The sequence below is a fragment of the Triticum aestivum genome, chromosome 1B (assembly GCF_018294505.1).
Source record: "Triticum aestivum cultivar Chinese Spring chromosome 1B, IWGSC CS RefSeq v2.1, whole genome shotgun sequence".
Taxonomy (NCBI): Eukaryota; Viridiplantae; Streptophyta; class Magnoliopsida; order Poales; family Poaceae; genus Triticum; species Triticum aestivum.
In genome coordinates, this window is record NC_057795.1 from 382304881 (window position 1) to 382326987 (window position 22107).

Sequence of the window (22107 nt, forward strand, 5' to 3'; positions counted from 1 at the left end):
ATGTTACATAACCTAGTAGCTATAAATGTAAGTACAACGATACAAGCAAAAGGTACAGCCAAGAGCAATGCAGAGCTAAACTTCTTCAGTACCATCGGTGTTATCCAACCTTATGGTAAGAGTAAATATAGATCTGACGTGTAGAAAATGGAGGGCAAAGGAAAATAAGTTGCAAAGTGATGGTACATGAACAACATGATATCAATATAAGTACAATGATAAAGGACAACATGTACTTACAAGAACAATGCAGAGCTAAAAAAATTCATTGGCATTGGATATATTCTACACTAATGTAACCATTAATATAGATCAGATAATTTGGAGCGAACAATTGATAAGCAAGATATCATGCATACTGTTGTCACATAATGAACCAGGTATGAATGCAAGTACAATGATACAGGACAATAGGTACTAACAAGAGCAAAGCAGCGGGGCATCATATTTGTGATACCCTGTCATCCTTTTCAAGCCGGAATTCTTCTTCGAGCAGATTTCCTGCAAAAGAGATCGTAAGGCACATGTGGAAAAGTAGAAGTTTAAATTTTCATGTGATATCATAGACAGTACCTCATCCTGGGAATGAGACCAGTGCATAACAAGGTTTTTTCATTCAATGTCTTCTAAATTTAGCACATGCGACTTCACCAGAAATTCGTTTATAGACTTGCCATCAAAGTGTGATTTCCTCAGGTAACACTGATACTGCTGCAATGCTTCCTTGAAAAGCGTAAGCAAGCTTTGCTTGTCATGACTATCTAGATTGACCCTTGCCTACTTACAACAATGTAATGTAAATCATTGATGTGTTCAATCAGCAGAAAACAGGAAAATAATCACCATGAATAATAGCACTTACACGTAAGTGGGACCTGAAGATGTGAAAATGGTGTTTTTCTTCACTATAATCTTCCCATGATGGGAATATATGCACGTAGTCCCTAACAACATTGAAATCATTATATTTTAAACTGGGAGTAACTGGAATGGGGTTCCAATCTGTAGGAATTGGCCTTCTTTGCATTTGGGATAGGTCTTCGGCCAGTGGACTTGCTGTACTTTTTGTTGGAGTGGGATTTTTTCCGTGGTATGGCCGGTGCTATGGCAAGTAAAATCAGCATATATTTTGCTAGAGTGCATGTCCTGTGTGGTGGGGCTGGTGGTGTGGCCAGTGAAGTATGGGCACAATCTTCTGGAGTTGGTCCCATGTTTTGTGTCACTGGTTGTAGAGCCAATATAAGTGGGGTGTTATCTGATTTCTCCGGCACCACCACGTTTTTCAAGGACTTTGCTGGTGCTCCTTCAGGTTCGGAAATCACCCTCTTCCTTTTTGATGTCTGATGCACAAGAACAATATTTGAGTGAAAAAATAGGGTATGATGATAGATGGAATATGTATTGATAATGGATGGGCATGGCATCTTGACATATATGATGAGTAAACTAAGCAGATGGCGGTGCAACAAAGTAGAAGAAATGCAAGACACCTTATGCAAGATATGCGCAATCAATAAAACCTTGCCAAATTAGAACAGACACTTTGATGGGTGAACAGTACATGCCATCTGCCTTAGACTCCTCGAGGTTAGAATAGTCATTAGGATCATATTTAGAACAAGAATCTGCAGGTGGGCAGCGGATGAGTTTCATTGCATCCAGAATGGCACTCAATGCCTTGGTGCCAATTTTGTTAGTCCTTGCAGTGTTCCACAATATTCTTCTGATGCACGCATTCTGATATTCATTGTGATTACGTAAGATATCTGAGAAGCATGAAAACATAAATAGTAGTGAAATTATTTTTGTAATGCAGAGGATATTCTAATATAGGGGCTCCCTGTAAACCCTTCTGTGCTATTATTGGATTCTGATGAGAGAGCCCATGTGTGCTGTAATATGGTGCGTGCATTAATATAATCTGGCACAAGTACACAAAAAATAGGCTCCAGAAGTAAGGATACTTGGCAGATGATAGGTTCATCATATACTGTATGGAGAGTTTATTGCCAAACCATGATAACAAGAACACACAACAACTAGGGAGATTGTAGTGTACATAAAAGGGGTACACCATAACCAGCATATATAAATCAGGAAAGTGGAACTGGCTGGAAAATACGATGTTGTATTGCCGCTACTAATTGAAAGCCTATCGATCACGTACAGGCCAACTCTATCACTTGTTGACTGTAGATGTCCCTGCTCCCCTTCCTGACAAGGAACATACTCTATGTACTAAATACATAATAACAAAAGAGGAACATGTTAAAGAACAGAAGAGGAAGCATCCGCTTCTTTGCATATAATGTTGGTTGCCCATTCATGATGAATCACAACGCCAAGAGAAATGCAATTCTGTGCTGTCTCTCTATATGTGGCCACATGCATTTAGAAAATCAAGTGGGAGCATTAGCTGACCAATTAAATGTGTGTCTGTTAACTAATATCTGTATCATATCACAATTCATATTTGAATAAGTAAGCTTTGGACTTATGATTGGTGTGTTCTTTAGCTTCAAGTGTGGATTGCTGCTAGTGCGACACAAAACAGTGATACGTCTCCAATGTATCTATAATTTTTTATTGTTCCATGCTATTATATTATTTGTTTTGGATGTTTAATAGGCATTTATATGCTATTTTATATTATTTTTGAGACTAACCTATTAACCGAGGGGCCAGTGCCACTTTCTATTTTTTTGCCTATTTTAGAGTTTCATAGAAAAGGAATACCAAACGGAATGAAACCTTCACGATGATCTTTCTTGGACCGCAAGCAAACCAGGAGACTTGGAGATGAAGTCGAAGACGCAAAGAGGCGGCCACGAGGCAGGAGGACACGCCCAGGGGGTAGGTGCACCCCCACCTTCATGGGCCCCTTGTAGCTCCCCTGACCTGGTTCCTTCGCCTATATATACTCTTATACCTTGAAAACATCCAGGAGAGCCATGAAACTACTTTTCCACCGCCGCAACCTTCTATCCCCATGAGATCCCATCTAGGGACCTTTTTCGGCGTCCTGCCAGAGGGGGATTCGATCATGGAGGGCTTCTATATCAACACCATTACTTCTACGATGAAGCGTGAGTAGTTTACCACACGCCTTCAGGTCCATAGTTATTAGCAAGATGGCTTCTTCTCTCTCTTTGATTCTCAATACCATGTTCTCCTTGATGTTCTTGGAGATCTATTCGATGTAATATTATTTTGCGGTGTGTTTGCCGAGATCCGATGAATTGTGGATTTATGATCAGATTATCTATGAATACTATTTGGTTCTTGTCTGAATTCTTATATGCATGATTTGATATCTTTGCAAGTCTCTTCAAATTATTGGTTTAGTTTGGCCTACTAGATTGATCTTTCTTGCAATGGGAGAAGTGCTTAGCTTTGGGTTCAACCTTGCAGTGTCCTTTCCTAGTGACAGTAGGGGCAACAAGGCACGTATTGTATTGTTGCCGTTGAGGATAAAAAGATGTGGTTTTCATCATATTGCTTGATTTAATTCCTCTACATCATGTCATCGTACTTTATGTGTTACTCCGTTCTTTATGAACTTAATACTCTAGTTGCATCCTGGATAGCGGTCGATGTGTGGAGTAATAGTAGTAGATGCAGGCAGGAGTCGGTCTACTTGACACAGACGTGATGCCTAGGTTCATGATCATTGCCTTAGATATCGTCATAACTATGCGCTTTTCTATCAATTGCTCGACAGTAATTCATTCACCCACCGTAATATTTGCTATCTTGTGAGAAGCCACTAGTGAAACCAATGGCCCCCGGGTCTCTTTTCCATTATATTGAATCTCTTTTCCATATTATTTAATCTCGTTTACATCTTACTAGTTTCCAATCTATAAACCAGAAATACCAAAAATATTTACTTTACCGTTTATCTATCTCTATGAGATCTCACTTTTGCAAGTGACCATGAAGGGATCGACAACCCCTTTATCATGTTGGGTGCAAGTTGTTGATTGTTTGTGCAAGTATTCGGTGACTTGTGTGTTGTCTCCTACTAGATTGATATCTTGGTTCTCAAAACGAAGGGAAATACTTATGCTACATTCCTGCATCACCATTTTCTCTTCAAGGGAAAACCAACGCAAGCTCAAGAGGTAGCAAGAAGGATTTCTGGCGCCGTTGCCGGGGAGATCTACGTCAAGTCAAGCCATGCCAAGTACCCATCATAAACTCTTCTCCCATGCATTACATTATTTACCATTCGCCTCTCATTTTCCTCTCCCCCACTATAACGCTCGGATAATTAAGCTACAGTAAACCCCTATTAATGATGCCACGTCATCACATTACTGTTGCTAATCCCCACTTGATCGAAATCACTGTTCGGATTCAAATTCAAATTTAAAGTCAAAAATCCAAGTTTGTCAAACATGAAAACTAAAATGTTCAAAGTGTGGCAAATAATCCTCGGATATTTTCAGTGTTGGAACCAACCTCTTTTGAGTTCCCAAAATGCCCCTCGGATTTTATTTTGTGGTCCAGCAACATTTATCTTGCCTTATTTAATTTCTAAAATTACCTAGTCACTTCCAAATGCCTTGAAACATTTAATGGCAGTTTCATAATTCACAGAGTATTTATGTGGCCTAGTTCCACATTTATCAAAAGTGTTTTGGCAGCCCTAATTATTTCTAGACAACTTCTGTTAATAAAGAAAAGAAAAACAACCCCCCCACTGGGCCAACCGTGGCCCAGCTGGCCAGCCCAACTGGGCATCCAGGCCACCAGGCCGGCCCACCTCTCCCTCCTTATCCCGATCCCCACCGAACCCTAGCCCTATCCCCTCGTTCCCCCACTTCCCCCCCAGGATCTGGATCAGGAATCCCCCTAGCGCTCGCCCCACATGACCCCCGGCGCACCCCGACCCCGTCGCCCGCTTCTGACCACGTCGGACCTCCTCCCCGCCGCTGCTGCGGCTCACGGCCTTGACGCACCGGTCCTCGTCGCGTTCGCCTCCCCGCCTCGACCCCAACACCCTCGGCGCCCCGAGGCCAACGTCGCCACCTATCGTCGCTCGTCGTAGCCCCGCCTCCTCATCTCTCCCTCATCGGCTCCGTCAAGCCTCGCCGGCCCCCTGTTCATCTACAACGGGGGTGAGAACCCCTCCTGTCTCTCCCTTACCCCTGTCATCGCCGTGCATGTCCCGTGGTCCCGGTTGTCGCTGCTCACTGTGGTCACCCCGCGCCTTCTTCCTCGTGTGCTCGCGCTCAACGTCGCACTGTCGTGCCCGCGGCGCGCGCTAGGCGCCCTTCCCCGCACCCGTGGTCGTCCCGCGCATGCTCCGCCCGCTGTCGCCAACCGCGCCCGCTCGCCGTGGCGGAGCCGCCACCGCTGGAGCTTCCTGCCGTGGCCGGCGGCCAACCCTCGCCGCTGTTGCCGCAGCTCGGCCTCGCCCCATGCCCAGGACGGGCTGTGGCCTCCGCCCGAGAACCGACACCCATGCCCGCTAGCGCCCGCTCCAGTGGCCTTTGTGCCACTGGCAGTAGGGGCCCTCTCCCCTGTTTTTATAAAAAAAGAAATATAATAAAAACAATTAACTTAATTAAATTGGTTTAATTAGAATTAATTAGCTTAATCACCTTGTTTAGTTAACTAAATTGTTAGACTAGCCTAATGAGTCTATGACAGGGGGGACCCCACCCCCTATTTAGCACTGGTCAACTGGGCCTCCCTGGCCCACCTGTCAGCCACTAGGTACAGTTCTGTGTACACCGTGTTGGGTGCGCCTAGCATTTTAGCATTTATTTTCGAATTAAAATTAATTTCAAAATAGTAATAAAACTTTCAAAATTAATAGAAATTAAACCATAACTCAGATGAAAAAGTTTTCTACATGAAAGTTGCTTAGAACGATGAGACGAATCAGATCACGCGATCCGTTCGCCCGCCACACGTTCCTAGCATACCAAACGTTGAACTTTTCCGCTCCGATTCATCTGTTTAACAAACGTCCGGAACCGGGAAAACTTTCCCGGATGTTTCCCCCTTCGCCAGTATCGCCTAGCACCGCGTTAGAACACCTCTAGCATCGCTTATTGTCATGTTATGCATATGTTTGAGTGTATTTACTGTTTCTTCCCCCTCTTCTCTCCAGTAGACCCTGAGACCGCTGCTGATGCCACTGTGATCGACTACGTCGACGACGACCCTGCTTCTTGTCTGAGCAACCAGGCAAGCCCCCCTTTGATCATCCCGATATCGCCCATTCTATACTCTCATGCTTGCAATAAATTTTGCTACTGTTATTGATTGCTCCTATTTTGATGCATAGCCTGCTTATGTAACCTGTTGTTGTACCTTACCTGCTTATCGTAAACTTTTTAGTATAGGTTGGTTAGTGATCCATCAGTGAACCCCACATTGTCCTTGTTGCCCCTGCTTCATCATCGACGACTCGATCAACGTGATCGAGGACCAGAGCCCGACACCTCACATCACATCACGCCCCTTTTGTTTCTTGACTTTGCAGAGCTACTATCGATTGTCGAGGGTGATCCCTCATAACGCACTCCTGATGATAATTCTGCAGTGTAGCTATTCGTTCGTGGTCATCGAGGGTGATTTCCTCTTTCACCATTCCCGATACGGCTCTGTCGTTCAACACCTCAAGTGTGAACCTCGAGGGTGGTCCCTCTTACGTTCACCTTGATTATTACATTGAGTGGAATCCACCGGGGGTGATTCCTCGGGTTTTTCCCTCGATGTCTGGACACACAGTTACCTTGACTTTACTTGAGACCATTGTTGAAGTCGGGTTGGCCCTGAGGGCTGGGGTACCCGCGAGTTGATGTGAAAGTCGAGCGGACCCGTAGAGCACCCGCGAGTTTTCCACATGGCACGGCCGGGCAGTCTGGGACCTTGCCGTAAGTCCATGAGACGGGCGATGGGGTCACCTTATCGTGAGTCTCTGCTCGTTTTCACGAGCCCCCAATGCACTAACAGGTTTGGGTATTTGTTCTGAGTTGGCCTCTGGCCTTTACGCACTAACCACCACGCGAGAATAGATATGGGCCTCGAGGTCGCAGTATCAGCCGAAGCTTTGTCAGACGTCCAGTTCAGCAGTGCGGCACGGTCGGATCGTGCTGGCCATCGGAGGCGGTGCTGGTATCCACCCTGCTCGCAACGACCCGGAGTGCTACGGGCGATGGGCCCCAGACCCCGGAGTACTTAGGATGTAGACCGATGGGGACCTCTCTGCTGAGCCTAGGTAAGGCTACGACATGTTGATCTTCTGAGGGCACGCATTGACCCCAGAAAGGTGTGTCCGACCAGAGTGATCGAGCGTGTTGGGTAACGTGGTGCACCCCTGCAGGGAAGATATATATTCGAATACCGTGTCCACGGTAATGGACGTTTAGACTTATATCCTGATCTTATATAACTAGAAATGGATACTTGAGATATGTGATGGCTATGTGGCTCCGGGATTGCTTTCTCGCAGGGAGTCGAGGAAGGATCTCAGGGCGTTGGTTCTACAACATGTTTGTTAAATATTAAATTGCTATTCTTTACTATTCTACATCCTGCAAGATGCTCGGAGCTGCTTGAAGATGCTAGTCTTTGATAGGCTAGGCCTTCCCCTCTATTTTGGCATTCTGCAGTTTAGTCCACATATACAACCCTTCCATTTGATACCAATGCATATTTAGTATAGATCTGATGCTTGCGAGTAATTTGGATGAGTACTCACGGTTGCTTTGCTACCCCTTTTCCCCCTTCTTTCTTCTTTCCGGTTGATGCAAACAGATGGTGGATCCTTGGAGCCAGATGCCACCCCTGTCGACTACTACTACATGGAGGTCGCCGATGACTAGGAGTAGTTAGGAGGTCCCAGGCAGGAGGCCTTGCCTATTCGATCATGTTGCTTTTGTGCTAGCCTTCTTAAGGCATCCTTGTTTAATTTATGTCAGTACTCAGATATTGTTGCTTCCGCTGACTCTTGTGTATCGAGCTATGTATTCGAGCCCTCGAGGCCCCTGGCTTGTAATATGAAGCTTGTATTCTTTTATTTGTGTCTAGAGTTGTGTTGTGATATCTTCCTGTGAGTCCCTGATCTTGATCATACACACTTGCGTGTATGATTAGTGTACGATTGAATAGGGGGCGTCACAAGTTGGTATCAGAGCCGACTTCCTGTAGGATCCCCCTTTCCAACTCCTTGGCCAAAGTTGAGTCTAGTCTTTGAAAAAAAATGTTTTACTAACATGGTTGTGTGGCTTACGGGCCCACATCGCCATTGGGTGCTATTAAGATCTTTTACTCCTCGACCTTTACTCTGGGACTCTAATCTCTCTTCTGTTCGGGTTATATGATTTTTGTTAACTCTAACTCTAGGATCTCGTAAATACTTTCTCCTGGAAAGCCACTCACTCCAGATGATTGCTTGGTGCACCAGAAGATTCTGGAGATACTCTCCGATGTTTTACGGAGTCCCTTGTACCCTTCGCCGTTGCGATCCCTACCGTCGCTAAATCCTTATGTGTAACTACCTATGTTGTCGTTCAAACAATCATTCCCAGTTGCTCTTGTTATAACAAGATGCATCGAATTATTCTCCGACTTTTAAGAATCCCTTGTGTCACTGCCTAGTGATTCTTTGCCACATGAATACATCTACGGATGATTCCTCACACTTATCGAGGATTTGTTCATTCCTAGTTGATCAAGGATTCACTAGATAATTTGAAATACTATCCTATCTTCTGATATTCAACTTCAACTATTGCACTGCGACTACTTATCTGCTTGCATTATGGTTACTTCCATATGTCTAGCAATACTCATTAGCATCCTTTGTCATCATAATTTCAAGCATTTCATTCGATTTGTTTATGAATGCTCGCGATCATCAATCCTATTTAAAATTCCCCCCTGGTTTAGACGTCACTCCGGACATGAGCTGGTGTTCGACAAATCAAACCTTGATTGATTGTCGATCTATGTCTTTTCAACTTGCTTGTCTTTGATCACAGCCTCTGCTTCTGATCTCTTGAATTGGAAATCGTAATTCCATCACATTTGAGATTTGAATTTGTCAGTTGTTTCTATAATCTGATCTCTTTGCATTCGTTCTTCTTCTGGTGGAGTACCGTTGCTCACATCAGATCCCTCGTGGACCACTAGATCCTTTGTTGGATTTTATCCGACAATGTCCTTCATATTCAATCACCTTGTGAGCCTTTCCTCGAATAGATAATGCATTTGGTAAATTGTATCCCCGCTCTTGCCAACCATACTTTGCTTCCGGGCTTGAGTTTTTACTCGTGAAATTTGTGGTATGTTCCTAATATGCCCCGATGGGTTGAACCCATGTCTTCCCTAAATCCGTGTGAACTCCAACGTTATGCAGGTTATACTCTACTAGCTTTTTGTCGGGTAAAATTTCAACACTACAACTTCTTCGAATGCGAGAAGTGAATGGAAAGTTGTGCATTAAAGAAGTGGGAGTCGACCTTGAGCCTTTGTGTTCATTCCCATGGTCCCGCTGTGGAACTTACCATGGGACCTTCTTGTAATAATATTAATCCCTTGTGATAAGTTCATCTGGCATCTATGTTTGGTCCTATGCAACCGTGGTTCCGACCACATAGTTCTTTGATCCCATTTCTCACACAAGTTAAAGTACTTGTCTTCTGCAGATCTTTTCATCTGTCCAACCTCTATCCAGCTCTACCTTCGAGTATTACCCTCTGGTATCTCGAGAATATCATGGAACTACATAAATTCTTGTGAGTTCTTCATCAACTATTTTTCTCACTGATTCATATTTTCCACGGGTTTTGAGTTGTTAGACACTCGAGAACACCGGTAACTGATTCAAGTCTCCATTGTTTTGTTTAACCTTTCTTATAACCTGACATATCTGAGAAGTGATAATTCGCTACTTATGTAAACACCTCGGTGTACAAACTCTGTCAATCAGACCTTGTTACTATTGTTGATGACATTCCGGTAGCCACCGATGGACGAGAACTTTGCCTATTGGTCTACCTCATCTTAAGGAGTAGGAAAATGGTTCTCTTCGTTCCTCGCCCTTGGTACTGATGTTGTTGCCGACATAACTGACAGGTTATTGCCTGACATGCCTTGCTATTGAGATCATGCAAGATGACATCACCCTTCCTAATTTTTGTTCCACATGGTGGGCCCATAACCCATAGTTCCACAGGATTGAAACCTGACTCTCCTGTACAACCTTGACTCCGAAATATTCGTTGCACTTGGCTTCGTATGTAAATCATGAGCCACCTTCCTAGTGATCTATTCTGCTATCAGATGCAATACTTATTCCCATTGCTCTGAACCCCTTGCACCCTCTGTTTAAGGCAATGAACGCTTCCCTACCCGCTTGAAGCTTCTTATTGCACCCTCTTACCTTGCTCTCGATGACTATCTTGAATTTCAACTCGAGAGATGCCTCTATGCCACATTCACTGAGATAGCCCCCAGGTACCTATCTTGTGTTGAGCTCCGTCTTTCCCGAGTCTTTCCCCTTACTCCCCCCCTTAAATCTTGGGACGAGATTTCTTGTAGTAGAGGAGAATTGTGAAGCCAGGATAATTAAGCTACAGTAAACCCCTAATAATGGTGCCACGTCATCACATTACTGTTGCTAATCCCCACTCGATCCAAATCACTGTTCGGATTCAAATTCAAATTTAAAGTCAAAAATCCAAGTTTGTCAAACATGAAAACTAAAATGTTCAAAGTGTGGCAAATAATCCTTGGATATTTTTCATGTTGGAACCAACCTCTTTTGAGTTCCCAAAATGCCCTTGGGATTTTATTTTGTGGTCCAGCAACATTTATCTTGCCTTATTTAATTTCTAAAATTACCTAGTCACTTCCAAATGCCTTGAAACATTTTGTGGCAGTTTCATAATTCACAGAGTATTTATGTGGCCTAGTTCCACATTTATCAAAAGTGTTTTGGCAGCCCTAATTATTTCTAGACAACTTCTGTTAATAAAGAAAAGAAAAACAACACCCCGCACTGGGCCAACCGTGGCCCAGCTGGCTAGCCCAACTGGGCATCCAGGCCACCAGGCCGGCCCACCTCTCCCTCGTTATCTCGATCCCCACCGAACCCTAGCCCTATCCCCTTGTTCCCCCACTCCCCCCCCGGATCTGGATCGGAAATCCCCCCTAGCGCTCGCCCCGCATGACCCCCGGCGCACCTCGGCCCCACCGCCCGCCTCTGACCACATTGGACCTCCTCCTCGCCGCCGCTGCGGCTCAAGGCCTTGACGCGTCGGACCTCGTCACCGTCGCCTCCCCGCCTCGCCCCCGACACCCACGGCGCCCCGAGGCCAGCGTCGCCACCCATCGCTACTCGACGTTGCCTCGCCTCCTCATCTCTCCCTCGTCGGCTCCGTCAAGCCTCTCCGGCCCCATGTTCATCTACAACGGGGGTGAGAACCCCTCCTGTTTCTCCCTTACCCCTATCACCGCTGTGCATGCCCCGCGGTCCCGGCTGTCGCTGCTCACCATGGTCACCCCGTGCCTTCTTCCTCTCGCGCTCGCGATCAACGTCGCACTGTCGTGCCCGCGGCGTGCGCTAGGCGTCCTTCCCACACCCGTGGTCGTCCAGCGCACGCTCCGCCCGTTGTCGCCAACCGTGCCCGCTCGCCGTGGCGGAGCCGCCACCGCTGGAGCTTCCCGCCATGGCCGGCGGCCAACCCCTGCCGCTGCTGGCGCAGCTCGGCCTCGCCCCGTGCCCAGGACGGGCTGTGGCCTCCGCCCGAGAACCGACGCCCACGCCCGCTAGCGCCCGCTCCAGTGGCTTTTGTGCCACTAGCAGTAGGGGCCCTCTCCCCTATTTTTATAAAAGAGAAATATAATAAAAATAATTAACTTAGTTAAATTGGTTTAATTGGAATTAATTAGCTTAATCAGTTTGTTTAGTTAACTAAACTGTTAGACTAGCCTAATGAGTCTATGACAGGGGGACCCCACCCCGTGTTGACTAGTCAAACATTGACTGGTCAACTGGGACCCCTTGGCCCACCTGTCAGCCACTGGGTACAGTTCTGTGTACACTGTGCTGGGTGCGCCTAGCATTTTAGCATTTATTTTCAAATTAAAATTAATTTCAGAATAGTAATAAAACGTTGAAAATTAATAGAAATTAAACCGTAACTCAGATGAAAAAGTTTTCTGCATGAAAGTTGCTCAGAACGACGAGACGAATCCGAGAACGCTGTCCATTCGCCCGCCACATATACCTAGCATAGAAAATGTTTAACTTTTCCCCTCCGGTTCATCCGTCTGACAGACGTCTGGAACCAGGAAAACTTTCCCGGATGTTTCCCCCTTCGCCATATGGCCTAGCGCCGCGTTAGAACACCTCTAGCATCGCTTATTGTCATGTTATGCATATGTTTGAGTGTATTTACTGTTTCTTCCCCCTCTTCTCTCCGGTAGACCCTGAGACCGCTGCTGATGCCACTGTGATCGACTACGTCGACGACGACCCTGCTTCTTGTCTGAGAAACCAGGCAAGCCCCCCCTTTGATCATCCCGCTATCGCCCATTCTATACTCTCATGCTTGCATTAGATTTTGCTACTGTTATTGATTGCTCCTATTCTGATGCATAGCCTGCTTTTGTAACCTGTTGTTGTACCTTACCTGCTTACCCTAAACTGTTTAGTATAGGTTGGTTAGTGATCCATCAGTGACCCCCACACTGTCCTTGTTGCCCCTGCTTCATCATCGACAACTCGATCAACGTGATCAAGGACCAGAGCCCGACACCTCACATCACATCACACCCCTTTTGTTGCTCGACTCTATAGAGCTACTATCGAGTGCCGAGGGTGATCCCTCATAACGCACTCCTGATGATAATTCTGTAGTGTAGCTATTCGGTCGTGGTCATCGAGGGTGATTTCCTCTTTCACCAGTCCCGATACGACTCTGTCGTTTAACACCTCATGTGTGAACCTCGAGGGTGGTCCCTCTTACGTTCACCTTGATGATTACATTGAGTGGAATCCATCGGGGGTGATTCCTTGGGTTTTCCCCTTGATGTCTGGACACACAGTTACCTTGACTTTACTTGAGACCATTGTTGATGTCGGGTCGGCCCTCAGGGGTACCCGCGAGTTGATGTGAAAGTCGGGCGGGCCCGTAGAGCACCCGTGAGTTTTCCACATGGCACGGCCAGGCAGTCTGGGCCCCTGCCGTAAGTCCATGAGACGGGGCAACGGGGTCACCTTATCATGAGTCTCTGCTCATTTCCGCGAGCCTCCAATGCACTAACAGGTTTGGGTATTTGTTCTGAGTTGGCCTTTGGCCTTTACGCAGTAACCACCACGCGAGAATAGATATGGGCCTCGATGTTGCAGTATCATCCGAAGCTTTGTCAGATGTCTAGTTCAGCAGTGCGGCATAGTCGGATCGTGCTGGCCATCCGAGGCGGTGCTGGTATCCACCCTGCTTGCAACGACCCGGAGTGTTGCGGGCGATGGGCCCAAGACCCCGGAGTGCTTAGGATATAGACCGCCAGGGACCTCTCTGCTGAGCCTAGGTAGGGCTGCGACGTGTTGATCTTCCGAGGGCGGGCATTGACCCCAGAAAGGTGTGTTCGGCCAGAGTGATCGAGCGTGTTGGGTAACATGGTGCATCCCTGCAGGGAAGATATATATTCGAATACCGTGTCCACGGTAATGGACGTTCAGACTTAAATCCTGATCTTATATAACTAGAAATGGATACTTGAGATATGTGATGGATATGTGGCTCCAGGATTGCTTTCTCGTAGGGAGTCGAGGAAGGATATCTAGGCGTTGGTTCTACAACATGTTTGTTAAATATTAAATTGTTCTTCTTTACTCTTCTACATGCTGCAAGATGCTCGAAGCTGCTTCAAGATGCTAGTCTTCGATAGGCTAGGCCTTCCCCTCTATGCTGGCATTCTGCAGTTCAGTCCATAGATACAACCCTTCCATTTGATACCAATGCATATTTAGTATAGATCTGATGCTTGCGAGTAATTTGGATGAGTACTCACGGTTGCCTTGTTACCCCTTTTCCCCCTTCTTTATTCGTTCCGGTTGATGCAACCAGATGGTGGATCCTTGGAGCCAGATGCCACCCCCATCGACTACTACTACATGGAGGCCGACGCTGACTAGGAGTAGTTAGGAGGTCCTAGGCAGGAGGCCTCGCCTCTTCGATCATGTTGCTTTTGTGCTAGCCTTCTTAAGGCATCCTTGTTTAATTTATGTATGTACTTAGATATTGTTGCTTCCGCTGAATCTTGTGTATCGAGCTATGTATTCGAGCCCTCGAGGCCCCTGGCTTGTAATATGAAGCTTGTATTCTTTTATTTGTGTCTAGAGTTGTGTTGTGATATCTTCCTGTGAGTCCCTGATCTTGATCGTACACACTTGCGTGTATGATTAGTGTATGATTGAATCGGGGGCGTCACACCCATTTCTAAACCAATTTTCGAAAAGATTTGCCTTTTCTTTGCCTTCTTCCCGTATGTCTTTTTTTTCATGTGCCTTCTATTTGCTTGCATCTTTGCTTGCTAAAATTCCATTGATATGGTTCCACTTAAAGTGTTCTACTTGGATCATCTTCGATCTATATGTGCTCGTGCTGAAACCCCAACTAGTTTAGTTGAGGGAAAATCTTTAGATGAGCATGCTCATTTTGTGTGTCACCGTTTGTCTGAAAAAGGTAGACTCTTATAGAATCAAATAAACAGTTTGTTGTGCGATGCTTGGAATCTTTGTGAAATTTATGATTTTACTTGTTGCTCTAAGATTCCTAAAAAACACCTTCCTTACCTATGTGAGTTTAATGATAATGAAATCTTATCTTCTTATGCAAAGGGTGTTTATAGTTACTATGATATCGAACAGACTAAAGAATTTGTTGCTTTTAAGTGTGCTTATGAAGTTGTTTCTTTGATTGAAAAGTATGATATTACTCTCTACAAATCTGAAAATTTTGACATACTTAAATATTGCTATGAATACTATGCTCATAAGGTCTATGTCAAAGAATTTATTGAAAGAATGACCGTTGCTTTGGAAGAAAATAATGATATGCATGAATCTATAGATATTATGATTTCGAGGATTTGGTTGAAATAGCCCTTGATGAACATGATGCTTGCTATTCTTGTGGCCTTGATGCCAATATTTATGGACATCAATTTGCTATAGTCCCTTATGTTAAACATGAGATTGTTGTTATTGCACCCATACTTGATAGTTCCTTTGATTAAAAGCATGATTGCAATGATGTTATTATAAATTCTATTAATTTCAGTTGTGTTAATGATATGCCAAACCCTAAGCTTGGGGATGCTAGTTTTGCTATGTCTACTATTTGTTGCAATGATCATGATTGGGGTGATTGTTCTTATGATCTTGAAAATTTATTTAATCCCCGTGATGAATATAAGATTGATAATAAGGCTTGCAATTATATTGAAAGTGGCTCTAGAAGAGTGTCAACTTTAGATCCCAAATATTTGGAGAGTGTTCAATCTTATGATTTTTTTATAAAAGTGGGTTTGGATAGGTCATGACTTTAGTTAATGTTAATCCCACTATTTTGGAAGAATGTCAACTTCGCATGCATGTGGATCATGTTGAGAATATGTTATGTGATAGCTATATTGTTGAATTTTATTATGATCCTACATGTAATTATTATGAGAGAGGAAAAGATGGTCGTAGAAATTTTCATGTTACTAAATTACCTCTCTTCATGTTGAGATTGTTATTGTCTGTTTATTCTTCCTTGCATATGCTAGTTTTTGCTTGCCTTGATAATTTGTTTGCTTATAAAATGCATATGCATAGGAAGTATCTTAGACTTAGATGTATTTGTCACGTGTTTTATGATGCTCTCTTTGCGCTTCAATTCTTCTCTTTTATGTGAGCATCATTGAAATTATCAATGCCTAGCTAAGGGCGCTAAACGATAGCGCTTGTTGGGAGGCAACCCAATTTTATTTTTGTTCTTTGATTTTTGCTCCTGTTTAGTAATAAATAATTCATATAGCCTCTGGTTAGATGTGGTTTTATGTTTTAATTAGTTTTTGTGCCGGGTAGAACCTTTTGGAAGACTTGGTTGAAAGTTGATTTGATCTTGCTGAAAAACAGAAACTTTTGCACTCACAAGATTATTTGTCATTTTTTTACAGAAGAGTGCTTTTGAGTTGATTCTTTTTTCCGAAGATTAACAGAGAAATTCCTCACATGCACAAATGTATTTCAGAATTTGTGGAGTTACATAAGTATTCAAGAGTTACAGATTACTACAGACTGTTCTGTTTTTGACAGATTCTGTTTTTCGCGTGTTTGCTTATTTTGGTGAATCTATGGGTAGTATTGGGGGGTGTGAACCATGGAGAAGTTGGAATACAGTAGATATTACACCAATATAAATAAAGAATTATTTTCAGCAGTACCTTAAAGTGGCGATTTATTTTCTTATACTAACGGAGCTCATGAGATTTTCTGTCAAGTTTTGTGTTGTGAAGTTTTCATGTTTTGGGTAAGGATTTGATGGACTATGGAATAAGGAGTGGCAAGAGCCTAAGCTTGGGGATGCACAAGGCACCCCAAGGTAATATTCAAGGACAACCAAAAGCCTAAGCTTGGGGATGCCCCGGAAGGCATCCCCTCTTTCGTCTTCATCTATCGGTAACTTTACTTGAGGCTATATTTTTATTCACCACATGATATGTGTTTTTCTTGGAGAGTCTTGTATGAGTTGAGTCTTTGCTTTTTAGTTTACCACAATCATCCTTGCTGTACACACCTTTTTGGAGGGACACACATGAATCATGATTTATCAGAATACTCTATGTGCTTCACTTATAACTTTTGAACTAGGCAATATTGCTCTAGTGCTTCACTTATATCTTTTTAGAGAATGACAGTGGCTTTATTTTATAGAAATTGTTAAACTCTCATGCTTCACTTATATTATTTTGAGAGTCTTCTAGAACAGCATGGTAATTTGCTTGGGTTGTAAAACTAGTCCTAATATGATGGGCATCCAAGATGGATATAATAAAAACTTTCATATAAAGTGCATTGAATACTATGAGAAGTTTGATGCCTTATGATTGTTTTGAGATATGAAGATGGTGATACTAGAGTCATGCTAGTGTAGTAATTGTGAATTTGTGAAATTCTTGTGTTGAGGTTTGTGATTTCCGTAGCATGCATGTATGGTAATCGTTGTGTAACAAATTTGAAGCATGAGGTGTCTCTTTGATTTTCATCCTTATTGTGGAGGTCGGGATCGCGCGATGGTGAAGTCCTACCAACCCTTCCCCTAGGAGCATGCACATAGTGCTTGGTTTTGATGACTTGTAGATTTTTGCAATAAGTATGTGAGTTCTTTATGACTAATGTTGAGTCCATGGATTATACGCACTCTCACCCTTCCACCATTGCTAGCCTCTCTTGTGCCGTGCAACTTTCGCCGGTACCATACACCCACCATTTACCTCCCTCAAAAAAGCCACCATACCTACCTATTATGGCATTTCCTTAGCTATTCCGAGATATATTGCCATGAAACTTTCCACAGTTCCGTTTATTATGACACGCTCCAGTATTGTCATATTGCTTTGCATGATCATGTAGTTGACATCGTATTTGTGGCAAAGCCACCACTCGTAATTCTTTCATACATGTCACTCTTGATTCATCGCACATCCCGGTACACCGCCGGAGGCATTCACATAGAGTCATATTTTGTTCTAAGTATCGAGTTGTAATTCTTGAGTTGTAAGTTAATAGAAGTGTGATGATCATCATTATTAGAGCATTGTCCCATGTGAGGAAATAAAAAAAGAGGCCAAAGAAGTCAATAAAAAAAGAGGCCAAAGAAGCCAATCAAAAAAAGAGAGAAAAAGAGAGAAGGGGCAATGTTACTATCCTTTTTCCACACTTGTGCTATGAAATAGCACCATGATCTTCCTGATAGAGGGTCTCTTATTTTGTCATTTTCATATACTAGTGGGAATTTTTCATTATAGAACTTGGCTTGTATATTCCAACGATGGGCTTCCTCAAATGCCTTAGGTCTTCATGAGCAAGCAAGTCGGATGCACACCAACTTAGTTTCTTTTTGATCTTTTCATACACTTATAGCTCTAGTGCATCCGTTGCATGGCAATCCCGACTCACTGACATTGATATCTATTGATGGGCATCTCCATAGCCCATTGATATGCCTAGTTGATGTGAGACTATCTCCTATTTTTGTCTTCACCACAACCACCATTCTATTCCACCTATAGTGCTATGTCCATGCCTCACGCTCATGTATTGTGTGAAAGTTGAAAAGGTTTGAGAATACAAAAGTATGAAACAATTGCTTGGCTGAAACCGGGGTTGTGTATGATTTGAATATTTTGTGTAACGAAGATGGAGCATAGCTAAACTATATGATTTTGTAGGGATAAGATTCTTTGGCCATGTTATTTTGACAAGACATAATTGCTTTGTTAGTATGGTTGAAGTATTATTATTTTTATGTCAATATTAAACTTTTGTTTTGAATCTTTCGGATCTGAACATTCATGCCACAATAAAGAAAATTACATGGATAAATATGTTAGGTAGCATTCCACATCAAAAATTATGTTTTTATCATTTACCTACTCAAGGGCGAGCAGGAATTAAGCTTGGGGATGCTTGATACGTCTCCAACGATCTATAATTTTTGATTGTTCCATGCTATTATATATCTGTTTTGGATGTTTAATAGGCATTTATATGCTATTTTATATTATTTTTCGAACCAACCTATTAACCGAGGGCCCAGTGCTAGTTTCTATTTTTTTTCCTATTTTAGAGTTTCACAGAAAAGGAATACCAAACGGAGTCCAAACGGAATGAAACCTTCGCGCTGATCTTTCTTGGACTGAAAGTAAACCATGAGACTTGGAGACAAAGTCGGAGACGCAACGAAGCGGCCATGAGGCAGGAGGGTGCACCCAGGAGGGTAGGGCGCGCCCCACCCTTGTTGGCCCCTCATAGCTCCCCTGACCTACTTGCTTCACCTATATATACTCTTATACCCTGAAAATATCCAGGATAGCTACAAAACCACTTTTCCACTGCCCCAACCTTCTGTACCCGTGAGATCCCATCTAGGGACCTTTTTCGGCGTCTTGCCGGAGGGGGTTTCGATCATGGAGGGCCTCTATATCAACACCATTACCTCTCCGATGAAGCGTGAGTAGTTCACCACACACCGTCGGGTCCATAGTTATTAGCTAGATGGCTTCTTATCTCTCTTTGATTCTCAATACCATGTTCTTCTCGATGTTCTTGGAGATCTATTCGATGTAATATTCTTTTGCAGTGTGTTTGCCGAGATCCGATGAATTGTGGATTCATAATCAGATTACCTATGAATATTATTTGGTTCTTATTTGAATTCTTATATGCATGATTTGATATATTTGCAAGTCTCTTCGAATTATTGGTTTAGTTTGGCCTACTAGATTGATCTTTCTTGCAATGGGAGAAGTGCTTAGCTTTGGGTTCAATCTTGCGGTGTCCTTTCCCAGTGACAGTAGGGGCAGCAAGGCACATATTGTATTGTTGCCATCGAGGATAAAAGGATGAGGTTTTCATCATATTTCGTGATTTAATTCCTCTACATCATGTCATGTTTCTTAATGCGTTACTCCGTTCTTTATGAACTTAATACTCTAGATGCATGCTGGATAGCGGTCGATGTGTGGAGTAATAGTAGTCGATGCAGGCATGAGTCGGTCTACTCGACACGGACGTGATACCTATGTTCATGACCATTGCCTTAGATATCATCATAACTATGCACTTTTCTATCAATTGCTCGGCAGTAATTCGTTCACCCACCGTAATATTTGTAATCTTGAGAGAAGCCACTAGTGAAACCTATGTCCCCTGGTCTCTTTTTCATTGTATTGAATCTCTTTTCCATATTATTTAATCTCATTTACATCTTACTAGTTTACGATCTATAAAACAAAAGTACCAAAAATATTTACTTTACTGTTTATCTATCTCTATCAGATCTCACTTTTGCAAGTGACCGTGAAGGGATTGACAACCCCTTTATCGCGTTGGGTGCAAGTTGTTGATTGTTTGTGCAGGTATTCGGTGACTTGTGCGTTGTCTCCTACTAGATTGATACCTTGGTTCTCAAAACTGAGGGAAATACTTACACTACTTTGCTTGATCACCCTTTCCTCTTAAAGGGAAAACCAACGCAAGCTCTAGAGGTAGCAAACAGGTACATAGATCATAGTGTAGATATAATGGGAAAACTGTAAGCATCACAAGTAAAATTAGGAAAGTTGAACTTGCTGGAAAATATGGGCTACTATTGCCGGTACGGCTAGAAAGGCTTCGGATACCAGCTCTCTTCAACTGAAGGTGCGATACTGTTAATATCAGTGTAACTCTCAAAGGCGACATAGCTCCCCGCATTTCCTTGCTAATCTTATACTCCCTCTGTTCTTAAATATTTGTCTTTTTAGAGATTTCAAATGGACTATTACATATAGATGTATATAGCCATATTTTAGAGTGTAGATTCACTCATTTTGCTCCCTATGTAGTCACCTGTTGAAATCTCTAGAAAGACAAATATTTAGGAAAGGAGGGAGTAGGATTCAAGTGGGCAGGCCACTACAATTCCTATACCTATGTTTACAAAATCCTACGAATCAAAGAGGCCCGAAGAGTTGAAAGTGTCCATCACAACCAATCGAATAGACCTCTACACTAGAAATGTCCCTGCTCCTCTTCACTACAAGGAACATATTGTACTACTATCATACTCCCTCTGTTCCAAAATATAAGTCTTTGTAGTGATTTCCACTATGGATCACATACAGATGTATATAGATACATTTTAGAGTGGAGATTCACTCATTTTGTTCCATATGTAGTCCATGGTGGAATCTATACAAAGACTTGTATTTAGGAACGAAGAGGGTACTTATTAAAGAAGAACAGAAGAGGAACGTGCTAAAGAAGAGCAAGCAGATTTTGGATAATAAAATGTTTGTTGCGCAGTTCCCACACATGATGAACCAGAGCACATTAAGAATGCAACTCCCTGTTGTCTCTCTATATGTGGTGCACGTGCTTTTCGGAAGTAAAGTAGGAACATTAGCTGACTAATTAAACATTACCTGTTTTAGTAATACTAGCAAAAAGGCCCATGTGTTGCAACGGGAGAAAAAAAATACCAGACGCTCTTAATTTACAAAAAATATTTTATAATCTGAGAATTTGTACCTATTTCTTAAATACATGAAGAGTTAAAAATGTTGTTAATAAGATATATGATGTTTAATCATAAAAACAGGGTTTTTTTGTCTGGAAAAGAACATTTTTTCATGGTCTCCTGTTGACGCGGGTACTTGCGCCCCTATTTCATCACTATTTCTTGCCATACATGTCATAGGTATTGGTCCTTGTTTTATCACTATTTATTTCTTATCAAACATGTCTTTTTTTTCATGCATGCCTCATTTTTATTTTTTTCATGCATGTCCTCTTTTTCCTCTTCTTATATATAGGAGAATAGAGCAACATCTCATCTTTATCGGATCTCCTCTGCATTTTCTCTTTTATTTATTTTATAGCGGACATCCCATCTTTATCGGGTTCTTTTATTTCTTGTCATGCATGTCCTTATTTATTGGGTGTCTCTAACAAATTTATCTTCAATTTAATGTCCAATCCTGATTTTGCTGAGGTGTTCATCCCCAATCTGAATCAGTACCGATATGAAAAAAAGACGGATAGTGCATTGTTGATTAGCATTGCATCCTAGATAGTATTTTTTACATTGTTAACAGGTAAAATGATATCATATTTAGATTCTACATAATTTTCTAATCAAATTACATATATAATATGTACAATTTGGAGTTACGGTTTAAAAGATATGAGTATTAAAAAACATTTGATATGTACTGCGGGTTTAATCTCAGAAACATCAAGGGGGTTTCTTCAAAATAGCAATGACAGACTAAGAATACCTATTTCTTTTATTAGTAGGTATAGATCAGCATCATATCAGATTC